Here is an 11,038-nt window from a genome sequence, read left to right as displayed (position 1 = left end):
TTTTCAAGGATGATCACTAGCTCTTAAGAGAACATTGTCCCTCCCCATTGTAGCCACCTTCATTTCTCTGGTCGCAGGTATATTATCTGAGATCTAACCCTCCTGTCCTGTAGCCCACAGGGGTCTTTCTGCTCCTTGCTTTCCCCATGCCTAGGGCTTTCAGAGGCCAGGGCATTAGTGAAACATGGAGGATCCTGGATGGATACTGATCACCCTCCCAATTCTGTGCAATCTTGGAGGCCAGGACTCCTGGGGCCTGGGACAGGGTCAAGGTCTTATTATGCATCTCCATGCTTGGTTAAGGCCTGGTCCCCAGTTGGTGTTAAATGTTTATTGAAGTGGAGGGAGAAAATCAGGAGGGGCTGGGCAATCTGTCCCCTGAGAGTGGGTGTGGAGAAGGGAGATGGGCCAGAGCCTGGTGAGGGGACTATAATGGCAAGTGCCTAGACCCCTTTCCTTAGGCCCATCTGCCTGGATAGACCTGGCTTCCATCAAATCATCAAGGAAAGCAAGAAACTCGAGCCGGATGGTGGTGGCCACGCTGCCTTGTGGGTGACCCGAACCCGATCCTGGCCAGGCCGAGGCACTATTTTAAACCCCAGCCCCAAACTGCCACCTCAGCCAGCCTGGCCCATCTCTGGTTACAAAGCCACTGCCCACCTCCCAGCCACTTCCTCCTCTCCACCCTGGGAGCCCCCTAGACCAGGGCTGGGTTCAATGTGTCTTGGAGCAACCCTGCTCTCTGTGGGCCTTAGTCTGTCAATTGGCATCAATGCCTCTCTCCATTCCTTCAGTTTTGCCCTCTACCCACAGAGAGACCCATTGGCCTGTATTCTGACTGAATCTCCCACTAGAGTTAAGGGTTCACTCTGGCCGCAGAAACTGAAATGTTGTGCTCTGACTCTGCAGGGGCCAGAGCATGCAGGCCAGGATAGGGTAGATGCTATAGAAGGAAAGGAAGTAGGTTAGACATAAGTAGGGACTTCCCAGCAGTGAGACTGTACACTAGAGAACTTTCCTTCACGTCAATGCCTACCTGCCAGTTTGGGCAGGAAAAGGAAGGCGATGACTCCAGAGGGAGTCTGGCTCAAGGACTTATGGGATAGGGGACTCAGGGACCATGCAGCCAGCCCACTGTGCCTTTCTCTCTCCCCCACCCCCACCCCCTTCTTGGAGGGGACAGATTGGCACTCAGGTGGCCCAGCTGTCAGCTGGCTGAGCCTGCTGGACTTGTGTCTATAATCCTTCTACTTTAGGCAGTAGCCCCCACTGGCTCTGAGGCCTGTCAGCCCCACCCCTACCCAGCAGACATTGCCAGGGCACCAAGGGAAGAGAGGAGGCTGATCGTCCATGCTAGTTCCGCTCACCTCAAGCTGGCTGGACAGAAGGGCATCCAGGCAGGCTGAGTACCCCCATGACTGCACCCGCTCCCTCACCCCCATGCTGTGTAGTCCAGCAGTGAGCTGTTGGCACCAAGCCTGGTGCAGCTGAGCAGTGACACCAACAGCCCTGCCATCACAGGCAAGCATAGTTCCCTCCAACCTGGCAGTTGGGGCCATGGAGGCTGAGGGGAAAGGGTGTCTCTCGCCCTCCTGGGCCTGAGATATCTAGGAACAGGGCTGTTTTGGAAACTTTCCCCTCCACTGCAGAGGATCGTTGGCATTCCCAAGGTTCCTGGCTGCCCCTCCCAACCTAGAGGGCTGGTCTTCATGTTAGACCAATGGTTCCTAACTATAATTGATTTTGCCTCCCAAGGGATATTGAGGCATGTGTGGAGACGTTTTTTGTTTGTCACAACTGCTGCTACTAGCATCCAATGGGTAGAGACCATGGATGTTGCTAAATATTCTATAATGCACAAGACAAAGAATTAAATGGCCCAAAATGTCAATAGTGCCGAGGTTGAAAAACATTGGGAAGAACTTCCCTGATTAATCTGGGAGACTAGTAGGAGGCAAGGCGTATTTTACACATATACACAGGGACTAGTAGGCTCATTATCTCCCACCCCACAATCAGAGAGGGTCCTTCTGCCATTCTGGCTTCAAAGGCCCCTGTGGACTGCGGAATGTGGTGTGCAACCTGCCTGCTCAACTACCCACCCACCAACCTCTGGGTTTGTTACAAGTGTGCCCACAATGTGTGTGTGGGAGAGCTGTCAAAACTCTTTACCTGCCCATGGAGAGGGACTCAGACATATCCCATCCACTAGGCAAGCTCTACAGAGCCCTCTCCCCAAGAGGATTCTGGGCCTATGGAAAAAAATAGGGGCTGCCCTGCCCCTCCCATTCCCAGAGGGCTGGCCCAACCTGTGGCTGGTTGGAAGTTCTGGCCTCCTCATTTCCCTATCACCTTCCATTTCTATTTAGGAGGCAGTCATGGTGGCTCAGCTCCTGTCTCTGGTTTCCTAGGGAGCTCTGCTGAAGCAGCCCAGCTTCCGTGGATCCATCTGTCAGGGACGCTGTTCCGCTCCATCGATTGCTGTTCCCAGGGGGCTGTGCTGCTTGAGGGACCCTATGTATAGGCCAGATAGGAGGGAACCATACCGATAAGAGGGAGTGGTTGGGGACAGCTAGGCAACAGGCAGAGCTGAGGGGGGCTGACACTTCAATGAGAAGGAACAAAGCTAGACAGGCATGAGAAATGCAGAAGGCCAGGGGCAGCAAGGCAAGAGGCTGGCTAGAATGACCTCTGAAGCCAGCTGGTACCCTAAGGATCCAGTTTTACCTTTGGACACACCAAATTCTCACTTGCAAAGACAATAATAACTGACATTTATTGAGCAGGAACAAAGTATCCAGCATGGGATTGGGGGCTTTGCACATCTCTGCTTTCATTTGAGGCTCACACCTATCCAAAGCAGATGCTATTATTCTGCTTTGACAGGGAAGGAAGCTCAGAGAGGTTGCAACACTTGTCAGCAGCCACACAGAGGAGCTGGAGCTAGATTTGGAGGCAGGTCAGCCTGGCCCATGGCTGTGCCCCAGCCCCAGACAGCCAACCAGGCCTGGAGGGGGAGGAAACTTGTCTAGCCAGGCAAGAGGCCCTGCCTACCCTCCCCATGGAGCCACCTCCTCCCCTGGGCACTGTGACATCTGCCCTGCTTCCTGGCCCCAGACAGCTGCTCAGAGCCACGTCAGCACTTCCACGGGGAGCCTGGAAACTGACTCTGGCCCCTGGGCAATGGGGGACCAGGGAAGGCTCAAAGAGAGGGTGACCCACTCAGCCAAGCAGGCAAAGGGTCTTGTGACCTTGGGCCACGCTTCTCTGAGCCTCAGTTTCTCTGTGTGGGTGGGTGGCAACGGCTTTGGGAAGGGGCTCAAAAGAGGATACAGTATAGCATACTGGGTGGACAGAGAGCAAACATTCCCACACAGCCAGAGTGGTGGGATGAACTGGTTGTGTGACAGTGTGACCAACTGTATGGTTGTGTGGGGCTGCCCTTGGGCAGCCTGTGACCCCTACTGTCCACTGGGGCCAGGTGTTCATGAGGGTGAGGAGAGGGGTGGGGAGCAGTCTGTGCCCGCCCAGGCCTGCACTCTGGCTGGCTGAGGCCAGAGATAACTGGAGCCTCCAGGAAAATCATTAGCATCTGTTTGGGCCACAGCAAAGTTGGCAGGCCTGAGCCTCCACCCGCAAGAAAAGGCCCGCATCGCCCCCACCCAGGCGGGCACTTGGACTAGCACCCCCCTCCCAAGGCCCCGCCCAAACTGGTGTGGCGACAACAAACACCCACCCAGAGAAGGGGAGGGGCCTGGGTGCAGGCCAGGCAGACAAGGGTCGGTATGCTGTCCGGGTGGTGTGGACCGGATGGACACTCCAGTCCAAGCTCTGGGCAATCCATGCCTGCTCTTGGCGGCGCCCACACTGGCAGCAGCCCAGGGAGTGTGTGGAAATGACACCGCCAGGGCGGCGGAGATCCCCCCTCCTGACATTGGCTGGAAAGTGGAGCAGCTCGTCAGGGACAATCAATGGCGATCGATTGCTGCACGGCTCTGGCGGACAGTGAGGGGGAGGGGCGACGGGGGCTGAGGTCAAACAACACATAGACCCAAAAAGGGGAACAGCAGCACAGAGGGGTCACATAGACACACAATCTGTATAGGGAAACACCAATTTGGGGCACTGCCACCACAAAGGAGGCACACTCACCACAAGGAGTTACACCACACCACAACAGTCTGACACAACTGGGGTCAAACAAATGGTTCATGTGGATACATACAATAGGGTCACATACACACAACTATACAGTTGGTCACACTATCACACAACCAGTTCACTTCACCACAACAGGGCCTCATACCACAATGGATGACCCTATACCAGACACCTACATCACCAGGACACAAAATGAGTCATACATTCCACTAGCTGGTCTCAACCACACAACAGAAGGGAGTTATATACTTTGGCTGCACAACAAAGTCACACAACAAAACAAAAAAGTTACACAGCCAGATTATACATCATCACCACAATTTAAAAACAAAACAAAACATTGTCAAATGGGTATCATACTATGCAACAATACAATGGTGCCCCATATTGGCAACACAAGATCATGAGCCCAAGTATACAACAGAACCACACAGCACAAATTGTACCCCCGCAACTAAGACACAGAGGCAGCTGTCTCATATCCCCTAACACAGTGGTCGGCAAACTGCGGCTCGCGAGCCACATGCAGCTCTTTGGCCCCTTGAGTGTGGCTCTTTCACAAAATACCGACTTCTGCGCATGGGCCAAGAAGTTTCAATCGCACTGTACGTGCGCGCCCGCACGTGGTATTTTGTGGAAGAGCCACACTCAAGGAGCCAAAGAGCCGCGGTTTACCAACCACTGCCCTAACACAAATATAGGGTGTCCCCAAAAATGTATACATACACTTTGTTGTTGTTTTTTAAATATATTTTTATTTATTTCAGAGAGGAAGGAAGAGGGAGAGAGAGATAGAAACATCAATGATGAGAATCACTGGTTGGCTGCCTCCTGCACGCCCCACACTGGGGATCGAGCTTGCAACCCAGGCATGTGCCCTTGTCCGGAATCGAACCCGGGACCCTTCAGTCCACAGGCCGATGCTCTATCCACTGAGCCAAACCAGCTAAGGCTATACATACACTTTGAATATTATAAAGGCAGTGTTTATTAAAATACATTTCATTTTCAAAATTGAGCTATCAGTTAAAATCTGTATACATTTTTGGGGGACACCCTGTATAACATGGCACAATAAACAAATACTGTGGCACAGGCAAACCAGCATTAACTCACAGGGCCAGGCACCTGGTAAGTGCTCAAAACACAGAGGGTCTTGGGATCTACCATTATTATACATATCATAATAATCTATCATTACACACACCTTGAAAACCTAACTCAAGTGTCACAAACACAACTCACTGGTTGTGTGACAGTGTGACCAACAGTATGGTTGTGTGGGGCTGCCCTGCTGCACTCATCCACATAGTGGCCATACATTATCACTTCACCTAGTAAAGTCAGAACAGCCACACACTCTCTGGGACTTTGATGGGGAAACCACCCCCAATCTCTTACCAGGTACATAGCTACTGACCCTATTTCCTGCCACTCTCACAAAGTCATAGAACACAAAGCACCTCCCACCCAACAGTGATCCAGTTACATAGGGTCCCAGAACCTCCCACATAAACTTACTAAGGACCATCCCTAACCAGTCACTCTCTGTAACCCATTATTTCCCCATGCATAAACTGAGGCATCAGTTCAAGAGCCCTCAGAAAAAAACACACTCCCTGAAACAGGAGTAGCTCCTGATCTCAGCCATCGCCCCCCCAAACCTCAATTCTCAGTGGTGCATGTGCATGGGAGCAGAGCCAGATGATCATTCCTTCAACACACCCTTATAGGCCACTCCTGTGGTTCCAGTGTAGGGCCACTTCCTCCAGTTAAGGCCTGGGTCCTCCCCAAGGGCTTCCAGGAATCCCTTGCAGCCAGGGAGCTCCCTATTAAGGTTTCATCTGGAAAAACTTCCAAGATTCCCAAGTTTTGCCTGGTTGTGACCTTAGCTAATTCCTTAAACACTATGTACCTGGATCCCAAATCCTGCTTGCTGATCCAAGACACACACACACACACACACACACACACACATACACACACACACACACACACACACACTTTAACCAGGGAGAGTTGTAGGTCCACTAGGTGGCCTGTGACCTAGGATGGGATGTAAGGATCCTGGGCTGTAGGCAATGCTATAAATCATCCATGGCTTATCCTTACTCTCATCCTTTAGGTAGGTCTGGGAAACAAATGGGGGAAGTCTGGCCTCCCTTCATATTACCCCCTAACCTCCATGGCTGGAGGCAACTCTTCCTACCACCAGCTCAGGCTTTTATTTACTGAAAGAGATAGCTGGATTCCCCTTTGTCGCCCAAGAGAAGCAGATGGACAGACAGACCCTGGGCAAGGTCACAGTCACACAGGATGGTTAGGCTTATCCATCCAAATGCCTACCCATTCTGCTTACGGATACTTACAAGCCTTGCCAAGTGGGTCCCAAAGGGGCCTGGACAGCCTGCTTAGGGTCCTTGAGTGTCCCAGGAGCTGGTCCTGCTCCAAGAGAAGCAAATCTCTGGCTTGTACAGGAACCCAGGAAAGATGTCCCACTGTCCATGCCTACCTCCCTTAACCTATAAGCATCCACAGCCACAACCCTTTAATTTGATAAGGACATTTTCCACCAAGCATTGCCTATGGATGGAAGGAGGGATATCTTCTAGATGAGAAAACCAAGTAAAGGAGAAATAAATTAGTTGCTTAAGAATATACAACTGAAGTCATGGGCCTGTAATTCAAAACCAGACTTGATTCCTGCTCCTCAAAGGCTACACAGCTTAGGCTCACACCCATATGCATAAACACTAAGGAATGTTCATGCTCACAATTCTCACACTCTTACAAGTTCCTGTCACCACGAGCGCACACACACACACACACACACACACAGAGGCCTACACTCTCCCACGCCTGAGGCCTGTCAGCCACATTCTCCACGGCTCCCTCCCTCCAACAGGGACAGGGGCAGGCAGTCCACATTCCCAGGTTTCCCCCCCCCCCCCCCCCCCCCCCCAGGCAGAGCACACATTCCTGCTGCAGCCAGATAACCAGCCCCAAGGGGAGGCCAGGGGGAGAGCAAGGCATTCTGGGGGCCAGGCTGCTGGCCCTACTCTAGGCTGCCTAAACACGGCTCTACTGCCTGGGTATGGCATGGTAGGAGCTAGCTTTCCCTGCAGGGATCCCCCACTTCTCTAGACAGGCTAGACCAGGGGTGGGCAAACTTTTTGACTCGAGGGCCACAATGGGTTCTTAAACTGGACCGGAGGGCCGGAACAAAAGCATGGATGGAGTGTTTGTGTGAACTAATATAAATTCAAAGTAAACATCATTACATAAAAGGGTACGGTCTTTTTTTTTTTTAGTTTTATTCATTTCAAACGGGCCGGATCCGGCCTGCGGGCCGTAGTTTGCCCACGGCTGGGCTAGACCCAAGGCTTTCTTCCTTATTCCAGAGACTTTCTTAGGTCCAGAATTTCTGCTCCAGAAAGTCTTTCAACCCACCTTTTGGATATAAAACCTCTTATAAAGTTAGGAGCTAGAGCAGGCTCTGGGAGCCTCCAGGACTCCTCTCCCCCTCCCCTCTTAAGAATCTTTCAGCAGGTGAAAGCCTGGGTTCCAGGCACCAACAGCCCCAAGGCAGCTTTCCCCATCTGGGGGTAGTGGGGGTTAATTCTCACAGCTCTGTTTGGGATACAGCCACTTGGCGAACTCAGCAGATCTGGAGCTATTTGCATACCCAGATGGCCAAGTCTGGAATTTCAAAGAATTCCCCAAGAAGAGGCAGCTGGCTTATGGGTAGTGGCTCTGGAGGCTCACAGCTGTTGGGCTGGAAGACTGGGGAGCCCGGGGCCCCAAAACATAAGATAGATCGAAAAGGACAAGAACATTTCCTAGGCTTTATCACCAGCCCCCAGTTCTGTTACTCCAGTCCCTAGGCCACCATCCCTCAGGGTATGAAAAGCCACGTTCTGGTTGCCCAGAATAAGTGGGCAGGCAAATGAGATTGGGCTAAGTTGGTTGGGGTCACAGGGACTGCCTTCCTCTGGCAAAAGGCAACAGTGAGCACCAGGCAGAGAGCGACCAGACATATGAGTCCCCTTGTTCACATAAAGCAATGGACAGACCTTTGCCCTCATGCAACCTGCAGCCAAGTGGGCAAAGGTCCTGGTCTGGACCCTACTAACCTGTCCACACACAAGAATATGGCTGCTATACCAATGAGGAGGGGAGAGGAAGGCTGGCAGTTTGACACTTCTTCTGGCAGGCTTTAAGGCTAGAATACTAACCTGTTTTCTGACTAAGCCTATGATGGAGCCTTCCTGAGGTAGGCACTGACCCATCCAGTCCTAGATAAACTTGTGAACAAAGTCAAGCCCAAACAGGCCTTCACACCCCAACAAAAAGCCCCTCTCAGATTCTATCCAAGCGGATTTACTGACCACCCACCTCATGGTTGTTACAGCTGTGGGTCAACACTGCCCTCTGCTGGCCACTCAAGCACTAGCATCCACTCTAAGCAAATGTACTTCAAATACATCCTCTCCATCAGTGGGCACAGAAACTCCAAACCATCTATATCTACAGTCAGTGGGTGTGGGGCAGAATAAGCAAGAATAAACCCAGGGACACAGTGCGTCAGAAGAAACGTCACTAAGCCCCTCTCCCCAAAATTTATACCTGAAACTTCAAAAGAAAGTACCCTTTCTATCCAGCTTGGAGGTTGATCTTACCCTCAAGGAAACAGTACCTACTCCATTATCTCCCCTCACCCCTTCTCTTATGCCCTCTCTTTTTCCCAGAGGAGGGATAGACTGAGATGACCTGGAGCCATCCTTCCAAAAAGGATGAAAAAGCTTTAGTTCCCTGGTTCTTTCTGTCACATTGAAGTCCTGGGTGTCCTCTGAAACAAGTTCAGTTCCCCTCAAATCAGTACAACAACCTGCAAGCACTCACACCTTTCAAAGATGGCAGCGATGCTGACTGGAGGTAGGGGAAACTGCTGAGAAAGACCTAACCAGTATTGCCTCTAATTAGCTGGGGGAAGTTCAGATGCCCTTTCTAACAGATAGGCAGCCTAGCTTTTGCTATCACCCGAGATGGTGCTGGGTCAGGTTGTATGTGTGACCTGGGTCTAGAAAACCTCCAAGGGAGCCCCAAGCTTTGGAGCTTCCAAAGCTACCCTAATTTCTTATGGAAAACGTCAAAGCTGAGAAAGCTGGCGATTTGGGGAGTGGTTGGTCTTGAGGTCAGCAAAACTAAATCCTCCCTACTCATACTTGTTCTCTAGGGGTCCTACAATTTAGGGCAAGAGTGAACCCTTTAATAAACAGCCGAGATTTTTCGGTACTATGGAAGAAACTCAATAGGAGAACAAGTGACGCAGGGCAAGGAGAGATCGGTTCCTGGAAAAATGGTAGCTACCACCACTCATATCCTTCAAAGTCTGAAAAAGAATGCACAGCACATTTACCAAGGCTGCCACGGCTCTTCCCTGGACAGCAGTTACCAGAGACCTGGCCAGGCACTTAGTGGCTTCTTCACCATTTGCTTTCAGAGTACACCGTAGGGCAATCATGAGCCCTAGCCCTGGAAAAGGCATTCTACCAATAACTTATACAGGAGGTTAAAAACAAAAACCTCACTCAATTCAAAACTATTAAGTTGCTGTCTTGATGCTGAGATATTCATAGCTCTACATCTGCTAAGAGGCAGATTATACTTTGCCTTCAATGAGGTGCAGCTCCACAAATAATTCAAAGATGAAAAGTGACCACTTAGAAAAATGTTGCCTCTGCCTCAGTCCAGGAACAGAGAAAGGGCGAAGACTGTTGTTATACATTCAGCCACTGAGACCCAAGGCCTTAAGGCTTTAGTAGTCCCAGCTTTTGAACTTTCCCACTTATATTAACTAAGATAAAATATGGCAACAATGGGGGAATGAATATTATAAATATTAACCCTGGCAAAGTGATCCCATGGCCAGTTTTCATATTTCTAAGCCCATCCCAGGAATTGGCCTGGAAATAGTCAGAGGGCCTGAATATTAACCACTTACACCAGCCAGGGCTTAGTCTGATTAGAAAAAGATTTTGAAGAAAGGCTTTTGTCGGGTAGCAAACTTAGAGCCACTTTTCATCTAAGTGCATACACAATATAAGGAAAAATTAAATAGAGAACAGCCTCCAGGAATGTCCCCAAGGTCTATTTTCTCTCCTTAGATGTGTATGAATGAATATTTGATAGTCTACTACCTTCACAGTTATTTTCGTATTAAAAATCTGCTTTCTCTTATATAATATCACACCCACCAAAATAACCCATCATCACTTGAAATAAAGAGTATTCACAAATGAAATCAAGAGGTAATTGGTCCTTAACACTGGTGACTATTTTCTGCAGGGGCAATAAAGATGCTTATTTCTGAGTAGTAAGAAAATATATGTTCATAATTCAGAAGACCCAGGAACTGAAGAAAGTTCTATTAAAATCTCACCACCAGGTGTTAAGGGGTACCTTAGAGCAGACTGAAACAAAACCCACAGTTTCACCTTAATTGCAAACAAGGAACAGTTTACAACTGTAATGTAGAAATAATTCATCTCTCCTGACAATCTACCTAGGGCTCAAAATAATTTGTTAAGGCAAAGAATGACTCAAAAAGTGTAATACTGGAGCAGTAGGAAGTACAATGATTGCCTCTATTGCTAGATCAGGGCAGAGAACATGAATCCCTCTCTCTGACCACCACCATATCCTTCTCTCTATAGACCTCCCTGCCACTCCCTACCTCAACAGCCTTTCTTCCAAGTCTTTGTACTACCCAAAGTATAGAAACCAGCAGGACAATGCTAACTTTGACCACTGGCCAATAACAGAGCATGTAAGTATCTGAAATCATGTAGTTTCACTAAAAGAAACTACTCCAATT

The sequence above is a fragment of the Myotis brandtii genome, unplaced genomic scaffold (assembly GCF_000412655.1).
Source record: "Myotis brandtii unplaced genomic scaffold, ASM41265v1 scaffold668, whole genome shotgun sequence".
Classification (NCBI taxonomy): domain Eukaryota; kingdom Metazoa; phylum Chordata; class Mammalia; order Chiroptera; family Vespertilionidae; genus Myotis; species Myotis brandtii.
This window is presented reverse-complemented; position numbering follows the sequence as displayed.